Source organism: Capra hircus, chromosome 8, assembly GCF_001704415.2.
Source record: "Capra hircus breed San Clemente chromosome 8, ASM170441v1, whole genome shotgun sequence".
In the NCBI taxonomy this organism is placed as follows: Eukaryota; Metazoa; Chordata; class Mammalia; order Artiodactyla; family Bovidae; genus Capra; species Capra hircus.
The window spans coordinates 92,476,190-92,494,639 of NC_030815.1; positions in this window are offsets into that span (position 1 = coordinate 92,476,190).

Consider the following 18,450-nt stretch of genomic DNA (forward strand, 5'->3'; position numbering starts at 1 on the left):
TTAGATCTCTCTCTCATTTGTCCCGCAAGCAAGAAGCCCTGCACAGGCCTCTGAATTCTGAGTTAGCATTCCTTTCTAGAAACCTCTCATCATTTTAAGATTTTGAGCTGCAGGATAAATGTAGAGCATAGTTGGATTGAACCTTAATCCAGAAGAAATTTTGCCCAGGAAATCCTCTACAGAGTAAGCTTCATGAAGAAACAGAGAGAGAACAAACACTCTAATCCTATTTCTTTGAGGGCTACATTTTCCATTTAGTTCATCTCTAATGCAGATTTGAACTCTTAGTAACATGCATTAGATAAAATGTTTGCTCAGCTGTGTAGGTTGATCCAAAGTTACAAATGTGCCTCAGAGCACAAGTTTTGATTTATGGGAAAAAAAAAATAAAAGTGTTGAAAGTATTTTTTTGGATGGAATCAAGCTTTGGCACTTTAACAATGCCCTATGAATTTGAGTTTGCAGTTTAAGCTCAATGAAGCCTATCGTACTATTTGGGGAAAAATTGATGTTATTTTATTATCGGATACTATGAAATAAGATGTTCTAAAATTTTAACTAAAACCAGAGTATTATGATGTGGTAACATCATTTGTATGTTATTTTCATCTAAAGTGTTTCATGTGAATTATAAAATAATCTAAAGCATCAAGAAAAAAACTGGAGTTATTCAATGAGGGGAATGCGATCATGTTTTAAATTTAAATTATAAATCACACTGGTAGAGTACTGTTTTAACTTCTGATGAGCTTACCTAAGTTTATCCCAATTTTCCCAAAATTTAAATAATGACTGTTAGTTTACATATGAGATCAAATACTTTCAAAGTAAATTTTATAATAACTTAGATAAAATGTCAAAATATTTAGATAAAATGTCTAAATATTCTTCAAAACACTGCATAGAGATCCACTTTTTTTTCCCCTCTCCAAATGCTACATGTTTTGTTACATTCCTGGCATTGCAATCTCAGAACAGCCAAAGAGAAAAAGACAAATTAATAAGATCTAGAGTCAGGAGTTTGGCTCAGAAAATTGTTTCCATATTTGAGAGAAATGAGCTGCTGCTTTTCTTATCATTTATATCCTATAGTTATACCTACAAATTGAGAATAAATCTGTATTTTTACACTTATTTGAAGCTACTTCTCAAATACTGGTTCAGAGAATTTTTTTAACATATTTTAGTTCAAGGATACACTTCTTTTTCTATTACTGTCAAAATGTAATTAGTAGGAGTGCATCTACACTTTCTTTGTTGTGGCAGAATACACAGAATATTTATCATCTTAACCATTTTTAAATATACCATTAAATATATTCAGGTTGTTGTACAAAAAATCTCCAGAACTTTTTCATCTTGCAAAGCTGAAAGTCTATGCTCATTAAACAACTCGCCATTCCCTTCTCCCCCCAGCCCTTGGAAATCATCATTCTACCTTCTTTTTCTATGAATCTGACTATCATACAGACCTCATATAAATGTAATCATACAGTAATTGTCTTTTTGTGACTGGCTTATTTCCTTTAGTGCAAATTCTTCAAGTTTCATCCATGTTGTAGCATGTATCAAAATTTCCTTTCTTTTTAAGTCTGAATAATGTTATATTATATATATATATATATATATATATATATATATATATATATATATACCGCATTGTGATCATTCAATCCTCTACTAAGGACCACTTTAGTAACTTCCACCTCTTGGTTATTGTGAACAATGCTGCTACAAACAGGGGTATACAAATATCCCCTGGAGACATTGCTTTTAATTTTTTTTTGTATATACATACAGAGGAGGCATTTCTGTATTATATGGTAATTATATTTTTAATTTTTGAGGAAAAAGCTGACTGTTTTTCATAGTGACTACACCATTTCACATTCCTTCCAATTTACAAGCTTATATTTTGAAATATATGTTTCTCTCATCTGTTGTTTACAACACCAGTTTCAGATTTTCTATTTTATTTGTTATATATTTTTATGAGTGTAATGAAATCTTAGAATAAATTTCCTTAGCAATGATGAAAAGTTAGATTTTGATCAGTGACTATACCAGCCTGTTCTCCAGAGCAACAGCTAAAACTTTGCTTCTGCTTCAAGTGAAAAGTCAAAAAAATATCTATCTAAACATTCCAGAATTTCTCACATTAGTGTTTATTAGTTCTGTTCTAGAATTTACACATTTGAACTTTATGTGATAAGAAGATCAGCTACAAATAGAGTTTTTCATCAGCCATGAGGTAGCCCACCCATATGCTATACACAGTATGATTTTGCATGCCATTAACAGCATCAGGATTGGAATGTAAACTGACCTTTTCCAGTCCTGTGGCCCCTGCTGAGTTTTCCAAATTTGCTGGCATATTGAGTGCAGCACTTTCACAGCATCATCTTTCAGGATTTGAAATAGCTCAATTGGAATTCCATCACCTCCACTAGCTTTGTTTGTAGTGATGCTTTCTAAGGCCCACTTGACTTCAAATTCCAGGAAGTCTGGCTCTAGGTGAGTGATCACACCGTAGTGATTATCTTGGTCATGAAGATCTTTTTTGTACAGTTCTTCTGTGTATTCTTGCCACCTCTTTTTGCTGAGCACCGAAGAATTGATGCTTTTGAACTGTGGTGTTGGAGAAGACTCTTGAGAGTCCCTTGGACTGCAAGGAGATCCAACCAGTCCATTCTGAAGGAGATCAGCCCTGGGATTTCTTTGGAAGGAATGATGCTAAAGCTGAAACTCCAGTACTTTGGCTACCTCTTGCAAAGAGTTGACTCATTGGGAAAGACCCTGATGCTGGGAGGAATTGCGGGCAGGAGGAAAAGGGGATGACAGAGGATGAGATGGCTGGATGGCATCACTGACTTGATGGACATGAGTCTGAGTGAACTCCGGGAGTTGGTGATGGACAGGGAGGCCTGGCGTGCTCCAACTCATGAGGTCACATAGTCGGACACGACTGAGCGATTGAACTGAACTGAACAGCATCGGAGAGAGCTCTGATTCCTCTATTTGGGTTATCAGCATGGGACTACTAGTTCTCATGCTCTGTCAACTGCAAATTTGGCAGGGTCTTTGGGTTTCTGAAACTTTTCCAGAAATGATTTTGAACATGTCTTCAGAAACAAGATATACAGCAATTGTTTATCTTGAATTAGTGATACTTTTGTTAGCAGATAAATGAGATAAAACTTTCTATGATTAACTTATGTGCATAAAGGTAAAGCTCTTCATAAGCATAAAGGTTATGCACCTCTTTCAAACAGAGACTTACCTCTTTCAAATAGAGAAATCCAGAGCTAGATAAGTACTCATAATAATGAAGCAATCACACAGGCCGTGAACATTTCCACATGGAAATTCTTAAAGAGTTGAGAATCTCTTTAAGACAATATCACAGAAAAAATATGAAGGGAACTGGAAAAATAAGATGAAGCACTGAGAATTAGATGAGCGGATATAACAAAAGTTGAATTTATAACCTATGAATAATAAGGACTTTAGAAAAAATAGTGTTTATCCAACTTTTAGGCATTTAAAATTAACATGTTTTCAATGTGATTATGAATAACTGATCACAGTTAAAATTAAATATATACTTGGCTTTGCTGTTACATTGTTAAGTACTTATTGCATTTTAAAAAGTCTCAGCTAATGTCCAGACAGGGATTTCATGACTAACAAATAGATCATTTTGTAGGTAACCACAATCCATGTCTTTAGGCATGTAAATATAAAAATATTCACATAAATTTCTTCAAAAGCAGTGATTATTAAATTCTAAAGAGAATAATATATATCAAAAGTAACACAATTATTTATATTATTTTATACTCTGACTAATGAACAAAATAATGAAATCTGTTTTCATTCATAATATACTAGAGTACCCAATAAGTAAATAAGAGCTTAATAGATTTTTAGGATGATCAGAAATCAACCCAAGATTTCTAAATCCAAAATATTTCCCAAAGTATAACAGAGCAGGAAAATTTCATTTAGTGTATGAAAATAGGAAACACCTTGGGAGTGGGGTAGGTGTACCTGACCTAAAGAGAAATACTTTCACAAACATTATAAGAGCTCTACATTTCAAGAGATTTCCTATTGCTTCAAATTCTCATAACACTTTAACTTTCTGTTTGCACTGTGGTAAAGTAATGGAGCAAAGTTTATAGGATTTAAACATAATACTTCAAAATCTACAATTTTATGCAATAAATTCTTACTTTATCTTTAATCAGTCCCTCACAACCAAAACACCTCTTGTTCCTATTAAAAGATTTAAAAGTCTAAATTCTAAATGTATATAAACAAATTAATTCAAGACATAAAAATTTATCTTGTTTAGTACTGCTGCTGCTGCTGCTGCTGCTGCTGCTGCTGCTAAGTCGCTTCAGTCATGTCCGACTCTGTGCGACCCCATAGGTCCCAGATGGAATTATTCAAATTTTATATTCATATTTTTCTTCAGCCTAACAAAAGATCAAACATTTATTTATTTTTGTTTATTACAAATTCTATTTTTATTTTACTTTTTAAAATCATTTTATTGGTTCTAGCAACCAAAAGTTATACTTTATATAAGAACCTCATAAAACTGTTTCCATATTTCTATGCTAAATTCTGAACATCTTCTTGCAATTAAGACAGTATACCTTTTTTCCAAAGCATTCTTTTGATTTGAATTTGTAACTCTAAATTTTATATATAAATGTTGCTGCTTAATAGTTGATGGCTTTGTTTAATTAACCAATGCTGCTGCTGCTGCTGTTGCTGCTGTTGCTGCTGCTAAGTCACTTCAGTTGTGTCTGACTGTGCAACCCCATAGACGGCAGCCCACCAGTCTCCCCCATCCCTGGGATTCTCCAGGCAAGAACACTGGAGTGGGTTGCCATTGCCTTCTCCAATGCATGAAAGTGAAAAGTGAAAGTGAAGTCACTCAGTCGTGTCCGACTCTCAGCAACCTCATGGGCTGCAGCCTACCAGGCTCTTCCGTCCATGGGATTTACCAGGCAATAGTACTGGAGTGGGTTACCATTGCCTTCTCCAATACATCTCCATAAATAACGTGCTGTGATTTGAATACTTCACTATTAAATATGGCTGCAAAACAAAATTGATTATATGAGGGAATATACTTCTAAGTACAACCAGTACATACTATAGTGAATGCCATTGATTCCAAATTACTTGTATCATCATTGTTTAACTAGCATACCTGCATTTAGAAAAGCCAGTGTGCAAGTGTGTTTTTTACATAAAGGACAGGTAATTTTGCTTCATGATTAGAAAGTAGGACTGAGAATAAAGATTAAAATCATCATGTACTGCTGGGGTCCAGCCCCGGTGGATGCAGGGAATTTGAAGTGGGGATGGCGTTGGCGAGGAAAAACTTATTTATTTAATTAGAAATATAAAGAGATTAAGAAGAAATAGTATAGTAGGAAACTTTAGTGGAGGAAAGAGGCTGAATAACTTGGTTTACGTGGAAAGCCAATAAAGTTCCAGACAAGGAGCTTGCACCATCTACATTAGGCCACCGGCGTCCTCTTGAATAGCAGGGGGTGCCCCACCTTGGGCTCCCTCTTGCATGGATCTTAGAAGCTGGGGCAAGTAAGTAGACATGGCGATCCTCCATGCCCCAGATGGGAATTCAGCCAGAAAAGGAGTAAGACAAGAAGACACGGGGGAACCAGTTTTCCTAGGACTGGCCCGGCTTCTATTGTCTAGACAGGCCTTTCATACCTTTTTGATTGTACATAGAGATCAATGGGTAATACAAAATTATGCAGTGTTAGCAGCCCAGACTCATCAAAACCAGGTTTTTCTCTCTGCATACCTAGTTGTATACACAAGTCTTAGGTGATTTACGTCATCTTCCGGCCAAAAGGGCCAATAAATATTTTACGGCCCTTTTCTGATAAGGGTTTGTCAACCAGAAGACTTATTTGTGTTCTTCTCAAAGTCTGGTGCCACTCTCAGAAAACATTAAATAAAGTTACATTCTTATATAGCAAAGATACAGCAATTTATAACAAGCAAAAGGAGTACATTGATTTATAACAAAAGAAAAGTAATTAACTCAAAAGTCTAGTGTTGCTAGCATCAAAACTATTATATATCTTTTTCCATATCCCGTTTACATTGATTAACATCCTCCCAGGTGCCTAAAATATAAAAAATATGGAGGACTGGCAGCAATCATTGAGTCAACAGTGAAATCCATCACCAATATGATTTTTAGCTCTTTAGAAAAGGCTCTGTATCTTTAAGATGCTTTAAGCTTTGTGCCTCTCAAGGTTGGGGGGCTGCAAGCAATTGACAAGCTGTAAAAAGTCCGGGGGGAACCTGTTAGCCAAGCTAGAGAGTTATCAGAGGGGGTTTGAACTGAAACATCCCTTTCAAATGCAGAAGACTAAAGCCCTGAGTTAACTTTTTCCAGAGAGTGTCAGAAGAGTGGAAAAGTACAATACAATAAGGCGGGCAGATTCTTATTTTTCGGGTACATGCTCAAGAAATACCAGGGGGAAAGCCTAAGGCCTGACTTGCCTTGCCCATCAGGCCACTGCTGCATGAGCTTGTCACGGGTGGGATTCCTCACGCTGGCTCCTGGCAATGTACCAAATTTGAGTAATAATATATAATTATAAACCACAAAACTGGCTTGATTGCAACTGAATTTTATTTTTTAAGTAGTATAACAAGGAAATAGACAAATATATATATTTAGTTGTAAAAATGACACGTTTTTACTTTCTCAGATTTTAATAAACTTTGGGGATATTGCTGATAAACAATCTCAATATACTACATATTATAATAAGTCCTGCAGGGGACATATTTATTATAAAGACTGGCTCACAAAATCCCCTACATGTAATTTACCATGAGAACAGACCACTACATAAACATGTCCACATACTGTTTATGGTAACATATACATTCATTATGTCCATGGATGAACTATAGCAATTATGAAAGTTTCTAAATGCTTGTTTTCAATTACTGTTACTGTTTCATTTAAGTATCAATTATAGTGTACAAAACACCACTGGTCTATGCTGTTGTTCAGTCACCATGTTGTGCCTGACTCTTTGTGACCGTATGGACCCTAGGCTACTCTATCATTAGAATTCTCCAGGCAAGAATACTGGAGTGGGTAGCCATTTCCTTCTGCAAGGAATTGTCCCAACCCAAGGATTGAACCCATGTCTCCTACAATGAAGGCAGATTCTTTACTATATAACCACTAGGGAAACCCAACAGGACCAAAAGGTGTTTTTTAAAAACACAAATACATTGATAAATTCATAGCCAGATCGATTAAAGAAAAAGAAAAAGTAGATAATGGAGATATTAATGATTAAAAGATATTTAAAACAATTTTATGTCAATCATTCAGTTTAAATAAACTGAACAAATTCTTAGAAGTTACTCATTATCAAAACAAACACAGAAGAAATAGAAAACCTACCACTTATTTGTAAAATGAACATAATAAAGAATGAAGAATCTTCCCATTAGAAGAAGAAATACCAGAACTAAATAAACGTCTCTAAGCATTTTAAAAAGGAACATCATTAAATAGAAAATCAGTTCAGTCACTCAGTCGTGTCCGACTCAGTAACCCCATGGACTGCAGCACACCAGGCTTCCCTGTCCTTCACCAACTCCAGGAGCTTGTTCAAACTCATATCCATCAAGTCGGTGATGCCATCCAGCCATCTCATCCTCTGCCATCCCCTTATCCTCCTGCCTTCAATCTCAAGCGTCACAGTCTTTTCAAAGGAGTCAGTTCTTCACATCAGGTGGCCAAAGTATTGCAGTTCCAGTTTCAGCATCAGTCCTTCCAATGAATATTCAGGGCTGATTTCCTTTAGGATGGACTGGTTGGATCTCCTTGCAGTCCAAGGGACTCTCAAGAGTCATCTCCAACACCACAGTTCAAAAGCATCAATTTTTCAGAGCTCAGCTTTCTTTATAGTCCACCTCTCACATCCATACATGATTACTGGAAAAACCATTGCTTTAACTAGATGGATCTTTGTTGGCAAAGCAATGTCTCTGCTTTTAATATGCTGTCTAGGTTGTTCATAACTTTTCTTCCAAAGTGAAACCATCTTTTAATTTCAAGCTGCGGTCAACATCTGCAATGTTCTTGGAGCCCCGAAAAATAGTCTTTCACTGTTTCTATGTTTCCCTATCTATTTGCAATGAAGTGATGGGACTGGATGACATGATCTTAGTTTTCTGAATCTTGAGTTTCAAGCCAACTTTTCACTCTCCTCTTTCACTTTCATCAAGAGGCTCTTTTTTCTTCACTTTCTGCAATAAACGTGGTGCCATCTGTGTATCTGAGGTTACTGATATTTCTCCTGGCAATCTTGATTCCAGCTTGTGCTTCATTCAGCCTGGCATTTTTCATGATGTACTCCTCATATAAGTTAAATAAGCAGGGTGACAATATACCTCCTTGACATACTCCTTTCCCGATTTGGAAGCAGTCTGTTTTTCTATGTCCAGTTCTAATTGTTGCTTCTTGACCTGCATACAGATTTCTCAGGAGTCAGGTAAAGTGTTCTGGTATTCTCATCTTTTGAAGAATTTTCTGCAGTTTGTTGTGATACACACAGTCATTTGGGTGCAATCTCAAAAATGACAGAATGATCTCTGTTTTTTTTTCCAAGGTAAACCAATATTACAGTAATCCAAGTCTATGCCCCAACCAGTTATGCTGAAGAAACCGAAGTTGAACAGTTCTATGAAGACCTATCTGCAATGTACCATAAATACACCTTAATCCAAGGTGGATTACAGACTGAAACCTTAAGTATAAAGCATTTATTTTTCTCTATAAAAATGCAGAAACACATTGTAATGATTTGAGGGTAAGGGCAGTTTATTAAATGGTCATAAAAGACAATAACCATAAAAGTAAAGGTTGAATTAATTAGCTGTCATTGACACTAAGCATATATATTCATTACAAGATACAATCAAGGGAGTGAAAAAAAAAATCAAGCCACAAGGTGATAGAAGAGCCTTCTAATACATATATTTGGCTAAGGACTTAGTAAAAATATATTATGAGCTCTTACACATTACTTGTAATATACAAGACATGGTTTGTAGCTTCACTGAATCTAAATCTATAAGGGAAAAATAAATAGTCTGGTAAATAAAATAATGAGAGCATCAGAGGAGTCCTAGGAAAGACATTAGTTAGATGATATGACATGATATAATAAAGATTTAGGGAGATTTTATTTGAATTGAAATATATGAAAAGGCAGCTATGGAAAAGAAGAAAAGAAAGCTGGGGAGAACATTCATAAAGACAGATAAGATAGAATCTGGTAAGGAAGGTCTGAGGAAACCTGAAGTATAAGCAAATGTTCATCTATACTGAACAGGACTTTCCTTTGTCTTCTGCTTTGAAAACAATAGGTGAAGGAAAAATATCATTATATTGTTAAACCTGCCGATTATTGTATGGCCACTAATATCTTTATTTGAAAAGCTGAGCCTTAATTAATTTAAATGGAACTTTAATATTTTATTATTTATTTATTATTTTATACACTTTACAAGATAGATGTTAAAATATTGTAAGCAGTACTTTTTTTAAAAAAGAATGTTTCCATGAAGTGATGCATACAATTTTCTAAGAAAGAAGATATTACATTTTATGTCAATCATGAAAATGTCTTAAGAATAATCTCCACAGATTTTTCAACTGAAATATAACACAATAGATACTTTGTAAATAAAAGTATATTATTAAATAAAAAGAGTGTGACTGACTTGATTTTATAAAATATATTGTTTAAGATTTTGTACTACTTATTTCATAAGAATAGAGGTTAATATTATATCAGATATCCTAGTTAATGCTACTGAATAATAGCCTAGTAAAGAAAATAGTTGTTTAGAGAATAAATAAAGAAAACATACTAAAAAACAATGTGACTAACCATAACCAGTAGAAACTCTTCAGGCTCAGTTTAGCCTTCTATTTCTAAAGCTACAATATCTTAATCATTCAGTCCTCTTTGTGATGCCATGGACTGTAGCCGCCCACCCCCGGCGCCCAGGCTCCTCTGTCCATGGAATTCTCCAGGCAAGAATACCTGAGTAGGCAGCTGTTCCCTTCTCCAGGGGATCTTCCCAACCCAGGGATTGAACCCAGGTCTCCTGCACTGCAGGCAGATTCTTTACCAGCTGAGCCACCAGAGAAGCCCAAGAATGCTGTCTGTACATTTAATTTTGTGACTGGAACTCAGAAAAAAAATGCTTTATATATAAGCCTAACAACATAATAAATACATCCAAGTCATATTGGAAAGTATATATGATAAAACAGTATTTAAATAGATCTCCATAATTTCATGCTAGGGGAAGACTGACCAACAGAATGAGGCCTTAATGGATCACTTAAAAAAAAAGAGTATCAACGAATTCTGTCCTATTTCAGTCATATTTCAGTCAGTCTATTAATGTCTCCCAAATGCAAGATTTCCTGACAAGCATAATAGGCGGTAACTCTGCAGCTAGAATTTGGAGTCAGGCAACTACAGCATGAGAAACAAGAACCAATATAGGCAGATTTAAGCTGGAATCAGAAGTGTGGTATGACAGACCCAAACCTCAGACAACTAGGAAAGGAACACTGGTGCAAAATGGATGAAAAATATGGATAATAATGAATTTCCAAGATAAGATAAATGAGATATTAAATTAGTAAAACAGGAAGGACTGATAGAATTTATCTTGAAGGCTGATCAAGAAATTTCTGATCCACTCAGTATATCTGACTGCTTTTCCCATTCCAGGACTTCCCCAAGCACTATGCAGATGGATGTTAAATCAGCCTTAGTCTGAATTATACAAAGACATATGGGTACTATAAGTTCCAGAATAGTTTGTGTACCTCATTCAAGGGCCAGTTCAACATTTGAAACTGTTTTACAGGTAAGATTCTGATTGCCACTTTTATATTGCTCCAGAAGTCTAAACTTGCCTGATTCTTCTAAATTAAAATAAAAGAATATTTAGAAACTTGTATCATTCTACACTTTCCTAATTGAATATTTTTGGAAATTAAGTTGATGGAATTTTGATAGACACAGACTCAAGAATGTCCAATTGCTGCTTTATTGATCGTCACTTCTCCTGAGGGGTTCCCAGGGAAGCTATATCTATAAGGAGTGATGAGCATGATAATATTTGAAGAGTCTTACTTAAGGTTGTGTCAGGCCTGAAATTCCAATTTAGTGTTGTTTTCTTTTTTTTATCTTTTGTTGTTGCTTTTTGAGAAAGTCTAATTTAGAAGTAACTTAAACTTACAGGTTCAGTGGAAACTCCAATTCTTCTAGATTCCAAATCTTAGGATGTTGTCATCCTCTGGATTTCTACATTTTTAGGGAAAAAAAATGGATATGGTGTAACTTTTACTTTCCAGATGGAATTTTGATCCATAAACAGACTAAAGGAAATATATAATGTTAAATTATCAGAACTACATTTCATTGCTTTAAATTCATTACTTCCACAAAAAGAATATTAAGAATTTCATGATGCCTTTCTCTTGAGTTAATTTTATCGAATTTAAAGAATGCATAACTGACTGTAGTACGCAGCTTGCTTAGAGGCAAATTTAAAGTTAAACAGAAATCACTCAACTATTAGTGTCCTGGAAATATTTGAAGGACACGACACTCTTCAACAAAGACAGATGCAGTTATTTCAAGTACATATTTGAAGGCATGCTTATATACCCAAGGAGGTTGACTATGCCAAAGCCTTTGACTGTGTGGATCACAATAAACTGTGGAAAATTCTGAAAAGAGATGGGAATGGCAGACCACCTGACCTGCCTCTTGAGAAATCTGTATGCAGTTCAGGAAGCAACAGTTAGAAATGACTATGGAAGAAACAGACTGGTTCCAAATAGGAAAAGGAGTACGTCAATGCTGTATGTTTTCACCCTGCTTATTTAACTTATATGCAGAGGACATCATAAGAAATGCTGGGCTGGAAGAAGCACAAGCTGGAATCAACATTGCAGGGAGAAATATCAATAACCTCAGATATGCAGATGACACCACCCTTATGGCAGAAAGTGAAGAAGAACTAAAAAGCCTCTTGATGAAAGTGAAAGCAGAGAGTGAAAAAGTTGGCTTAAAGCTCAACATTCAAAAAACAAAGATCATGGCATCTGGTCCCATCACTTCATGGGAAAAATATGGGGAAACAGTGGAAACAGTGTCAGACTTTATTTTTTTGGGCTCCAAAAACACTGCAGATGGTGACTGCAGCCATGAAATTAACAGATGCTTGCTCCTTGGAAGGAAAGTTATGACCAACTTAAATAGCATATTCAAAAGCAGAGACATGACTTTGCCAACAAGGGTTTGTCTAGTCAAAGCTATGGTTTTTCCAGTGGTCCTGTATGGATGTGAGAGTTGGACTGTGAAGAAAGCTGAGTGCCGAAGATGTGATGCTTTTGAATTGTGGTGTTGGAGAAGACTCTTGAGAGTCCCTTAGACTGCAAGGCAATCCAACCAGTCCATCCTAAAGATCAGTCCTGGATGTTCATTGGATGGACTGATGCTGAAGCTGAAACTATAATACTTTGGCCACCTCATGTGAAGAGTTGACTCATTGGAAAAGATTGATGCTGGGAGGGATTGAGGGCAGGAAGACAAGGGGATGAGAGGATGAGATGACTGGATGGCATCACGGACTCGATGGACATGAGTCTGAGTAGACTCAGGGAGTTCGTGATGGACAGGGAGGCCTGGCATGCTGCAGTTCATGGGGTCACAAACAGTCAGACATGACTGAGTGACTGACCTGAACTGAACTGACTATGCCTGAGTCAATGGCATGTAAACACTGTCACTTCTGGAGACGTGCCAACAATGATCGTTTTCCTACATGACACTAGATTCTAAATTTAGTTAGCATATTTTATCTCTAACTGGCTCTGAAAATACGCATCACATCAAGATGAAACATCCTGAACAGAAACAATAGAGTAGTTTAAATTAAGTTACATGTTATGTGCACTGTCACATTATCCAAAATGTGGTATCTGCTTTCCTTTTGAAGAATGGCATCATTGAATTAAAAATCTTCCATTTTGCTTTCCTTTTCCAATTATCAACTTTTTTCTTCCACTTTTCTTCAATTTTCTGCCTTCTTTCAATTAACAGATATTTATGTTTCAATTTTTGCTTCCTTTTTGGTTTATCCACTATATTTGTTTGTTTTATTACTTTAGTTTTTTCACTGTTTTATGATACATTGTATATACCTTAAATTTTTTTATCTATTTGCTAGTAATATTATATCACTTCAGGTAATGTATAAGAATCTTGTATTTCCATTTCTCCCATGCTAACTTATTTACTCTTATTTTCACATTGTTGTTCAGTCACTGAATTGTGTCAGATTTTTGCAGCCCCGTGGACTGTAGCTCCTTGGTCCTCCGCTATCTCTCAGAGTTTACTCAAATTCATGTCAACTGAGTCAGTGATGCTAACCATCTCATCCTCTGTCATCTCCTTCTCCTTTTACTTTCAATCTTTCCCAGCATCAGGTGCTTTTTAAATGAGTTAACTCTTAACATCAGATGGCCAAAGTATTGGAACTTCAGCTTCAGAATCTTTCCTTCCAATGAATATTCACGGTTGATTTCCTTTAGGTTTGACTGGTTTGATCTTGCAGCCCAAGGGACTCTCAAGAGTCTTCTACAACACCACCACCTGAAAACATCAATTCTTTATTCCTCAAACTTCTTTATAGTCCAACTCTCACATCTATACATGACTACTAGAAAAACAATAGCTGTGACTATACAGACCTTTGTCAGAAAAGTGATGTTTCTGCTTTCTAATAGGCTGTCTTGTTTGTCATAACGTTTCTTCCAAGGAATAAGTGTCTTATAATTTCATGGCTCCAGCCACCATCCATAGTGATTTTGAAGCCCTAGAAAATAAAATCTGCCACTGTTTGCACTTTTTTCCCTTCTATTTGCCATGCAATAATGGGACCAGATCCCATGATCTTAGTTTATTTCATGTTGAGTTCCAAGCCAGCTTTTTCACTCTCCTCTTTCATCCTCATCAAGAGCCTCTTTAGTTGCTCTTTAATTTCTGACATTAGAGTGGTATCATCTGCATATCTGAGATTACTGATATTTCTCCCGGCAATCTTGATTATACCTTGTGATTCATCTAGCCCAGCATTTCTCATGATGTAGTCTGCATAGAAGCTAAATAAACAGGGTAACAATGTCCAGCCTTGAAATACTCCTTTCCCAATTTTGGACCAGTCTGTTATTCCATGTTTGGTTCTAACTGTTGCTTCTTGACCCACATACAGTTTTCTCAGGACATCGGAAAGGTGGTTTTATACTCACATCTCTTCATGGCAGTTTGTTGAAGTTTGTTGTGATTTACACAAAGGCTTTAGAATGGTCAGTGAAACAGGTATATTTTTTTTTTTCTGGAACCCTCTTGTTTTCTGATCCAACAAATGTTCTTACACAATTATGTATGCATCTATTTATGGATGCATCACTACATTTTTATCATTTCTAATATCCATCCCTCGTTGGGTCCTTCCTTCCTTTCCTGCTTGCTTTTCTTTATTCTTTTAAATTTATTTATGTTGATTAGTACTTTTTAATTAATTCATTTTTTATTTGAAGGATAATTGCTTTACATAATTTTGTTGTTTTCTGTAAAACTTCAACATGAATCAGCCATAGGTATATGTATATCCCCTCCCCTCCACCTCCCTCCCCATCCCACCCTTCTAAGTTGATACAGAGCCCCTATTTGAGTTTCCTGAGCCATACAGCAAATTCCAGTTGGCTGTCTATTTTACAAATGGTAAGTAAGTTTCCATATTACTCTTTCCATACATCTCACCCTCGCCTCCCCTCTCCCCATGTCTGTAAGTCTGTTTTCTATGTCTGTTTCTCCATTGCTGCCCTATAAATAAATTCTTCATTATCATTTTTCCTAGATTTCATATATATGTGTTAGAATATGAAATTTATCTTTCTCTTTCTGACTTAACTTACTCTAAAATAAGCTCTAGGTCCAGCCACCTTCTGAGAACTGACTCAAATGCATCCTTTTTATGACTGAGTAATATTCCATTGTGTATATGTACCGCAACTTCTTTATTCATTCATCTGTCGATGGACATCTAGAGTGCTTCCATGTTCCAGCTATTGTAAATAGTGCTTCTTGTTTCAGAAACTATAATTTTTATCTCTCCAAGATTGAATTTAGATCCTATCATATTTCCATGTGTTCATTTTAATAGTTTTTTTTGAAGGTATAATCAATATATGAACAATCCACCCATATAAACTGAATAAATGCTGTTGGCTGTTGTTTTGTTTTTGTTTTTGTTTGCTTTCAGGTATGTGAAATACTGACCACAGTATAATTTTAGAACATTTTCTTTTTACTCAAAAATAAACCTCTAGCTATCAACATAGCTAAAGGGATTTGCCTTTAGCTATCAAATCCTGCCTCTCCATTTCCAACTCTAGTCCTATGCAACTACAAATATAATTCTGACTACATGTTTGTTTATTCTCAATATTTCATACAAATGAAATTATAACATGCTCTTTTATAAGTAACTTATTTCACTTAATATAATGTTTAAAGTGTTTATTTCTGTTATAGAATATACCAGTATTTCATTCTTTTAATGGAAGGATAATATTCCATATTATAGAAATGTCATAGAATGTTTACCCATTCATCAGATAATGGGCAATAAGCTGACTCCATCTTATGGATATTATATATACCTGTAGCATATATTTAATGCTATAGGTATCCATGCATAAATTTATATGTGGATATATATTTTAATTTTTCTTGGATATAGATTTAGGAAAATGTAACACTTGCAGAGTCATGCCTTAACTGAATGTTTATCCAACTGAAGAACTTCTAAATATCTTCCAAAGTCACTTCACTATTTTAAAATCTCACTGGAATTATGAGCATTTACATTCCTTGACATCCTCATCAACAATTATTATCAGATTCAATACTTACATGGGTATGAACTGGTTTCTCATTCAGTGAGAAACAGTGAGAATCAACTAATGAAGCTGAGAATCTATTCATTATGCTTATCGTTGTCCAGCTACCAAATTATGTCTGAATCTTTGTGACCACATATTCTGCAACATGCAAGTCCTACCTGTTCTTCACTATTCCCCAGAGTTTGCTCAAACTCATTTCCATTGAGTTGGTGATGCCACCCAACCATCTCATCCTCTGTCATCCCTTCTCCTTTTTCCTTCAATCTTTATCAGCATCAGGGTCTTTTCCAATTAGTCAAGTCTTCACATCAGGTGGCCAAAGTATTAGAGTTTCCACTTCAGCATCAGTCCTTCCAATGAATATTCAGGACTGATTTTTTTCTAGGATTGATTGGCTTGATCTCCTTGTTGTCCAAGGGACTCTCAAGAGTCTTCTTCAGCACCACAGTTCAAAACCATCAATTCTTTGGCTTTCAGCCTTCTTTATGGCAACTCTCACATCCATACATGACTACTGGGAAAAACAAAACAAAACAAAACATAGATTTAACTATACAGATCTTTGTCAGCAAGGTGATGTTTCTACTTTTTATTATGCTGTCTAGATTTGTCATAACTTTTCCCCCAAGGATCAAGTGTCTTTTAATTTTGTGGATGCAGTCAGTGTCCACAGTGATTTTGGAGCCCAAGAAAGTAAAATCTGTCACTGCTTCTAGTTTTTCCCCTTCTATTTGACATGAAATGATGGTATTAGATGCCATAATTTTGGTTTTCTGAATGCTCACTTTAAACCAGCTTTTTCACTGTGCATACTGCCATTCATATGTCTTCTTCAAAGAGATACCTTCTCAAATCTATTACTTATTTTTAATTGGGTTGTCTTTTTCTTGTTGGATTGTAAGTATTCTTTTTATAGTAATGATATTAGTTCTTTACAGATATAAGTTACAAATATTTTTGCCCATTCTGTGGGTTATATTTACCTTTTTTGATAGTATACTTTCAAGTAGAAAAGTTCTAAATTTTGATAAGCATACATATTCCAAGTTTTTTTTTTTTTCTTTTGTTGCTCATACTTTTGGTGTCATATCTAAAATTTCGGTACAAAATATGAGGCTATGACAATTCAGCCTTATGTTTTACCTTTAATTAGTTTATTTTATTATTATTTTTAAAATTTTTGCCAAGAGGCTGATTTTATTTGCCATCCGAGCTTCCCGGGCCCCATCCTCACCTGGCCTCCTGGGAAGATTCAGAAGATCTTCAGCAGCTCTAGTTGCAAGTTCCCACAAACCTCCCTTGAAATTTTTTTTATAGTTTTAGTTGCTGTATTTTGACCTTTGATTCACCTTAATTTTGTATATGGTATGAGGAAAGGGCCAAATTTCATTCTTTTGCATCTGGCTGTCCAGTTTAACCAGTATGATTTTTTGAAAACACTACAGCTTAAGATTGATCTTGTCTAATGTTAGTGACCACAAACACAGGGTTTATTTTGGACTCCCAATTCTATTTCAATGTGTCCAGTCACATGCCAGTCTTCTTACTATTGCTTTATAGCGTGTTTTGAAATTAATTGTGTGTCCTTCTACTTTGTTCTTCTTCTTCAAGATTGTTTTCATTATTTTGGATTCCTTGCAAATCTATTTGGATTAAAGAATCAATTACAGAGATGTCAGCTGATGTTCTGCTAAGGACTGCTCTGAATCTGTGGATCATTTTGAAGAAGTTCTGTCATCATAAAAATATTCAGTCTTCCAATTCATGAATATGGAGTATTTTTCTAGTTATTCTTTATTTTCTTAAAATTATCCCAACAATGTCTTGTAGTTTTCAGAGTACTAGTTTTGTACTTTATAGATTTATTCAGATATATTTTATTTATGTTGATGCTATTGTAAATGGAATTTTCTTAATTTCACTTTCAGATTATTCATTGCAAGTTGATAGAAATACAATTGATTTTTGTGTATTGATCCTATAGCCTGCAACTTTCTTTAACTTGATTATTTGGCCTAATAAACTGCTTAGTTTAGTTTAGTGCTGCTTGTCGTGTGTCTCGTCATCTCCACAACTAGGGTAGGAATCTTTTTCATTGCAATGGAAATAATAGGATGTCTAATAAATCAATATTTGAATATAGTAATTAATTTTCCACAGTAATTTATACAAAATAAATTGCACAAACAATAGGTGTTCAATATACCCAGTGATAAATTCTGTCTGGTTCAAAGAAATTCTCTAATATAGAACCCAGATATTTCTCATAATGTTATCCTTTTTCCCTGTTTTACCTCTTTCACTAAATATATTTAAAATATACCAAATTTATTGTATGTAATAAACATTATATACAT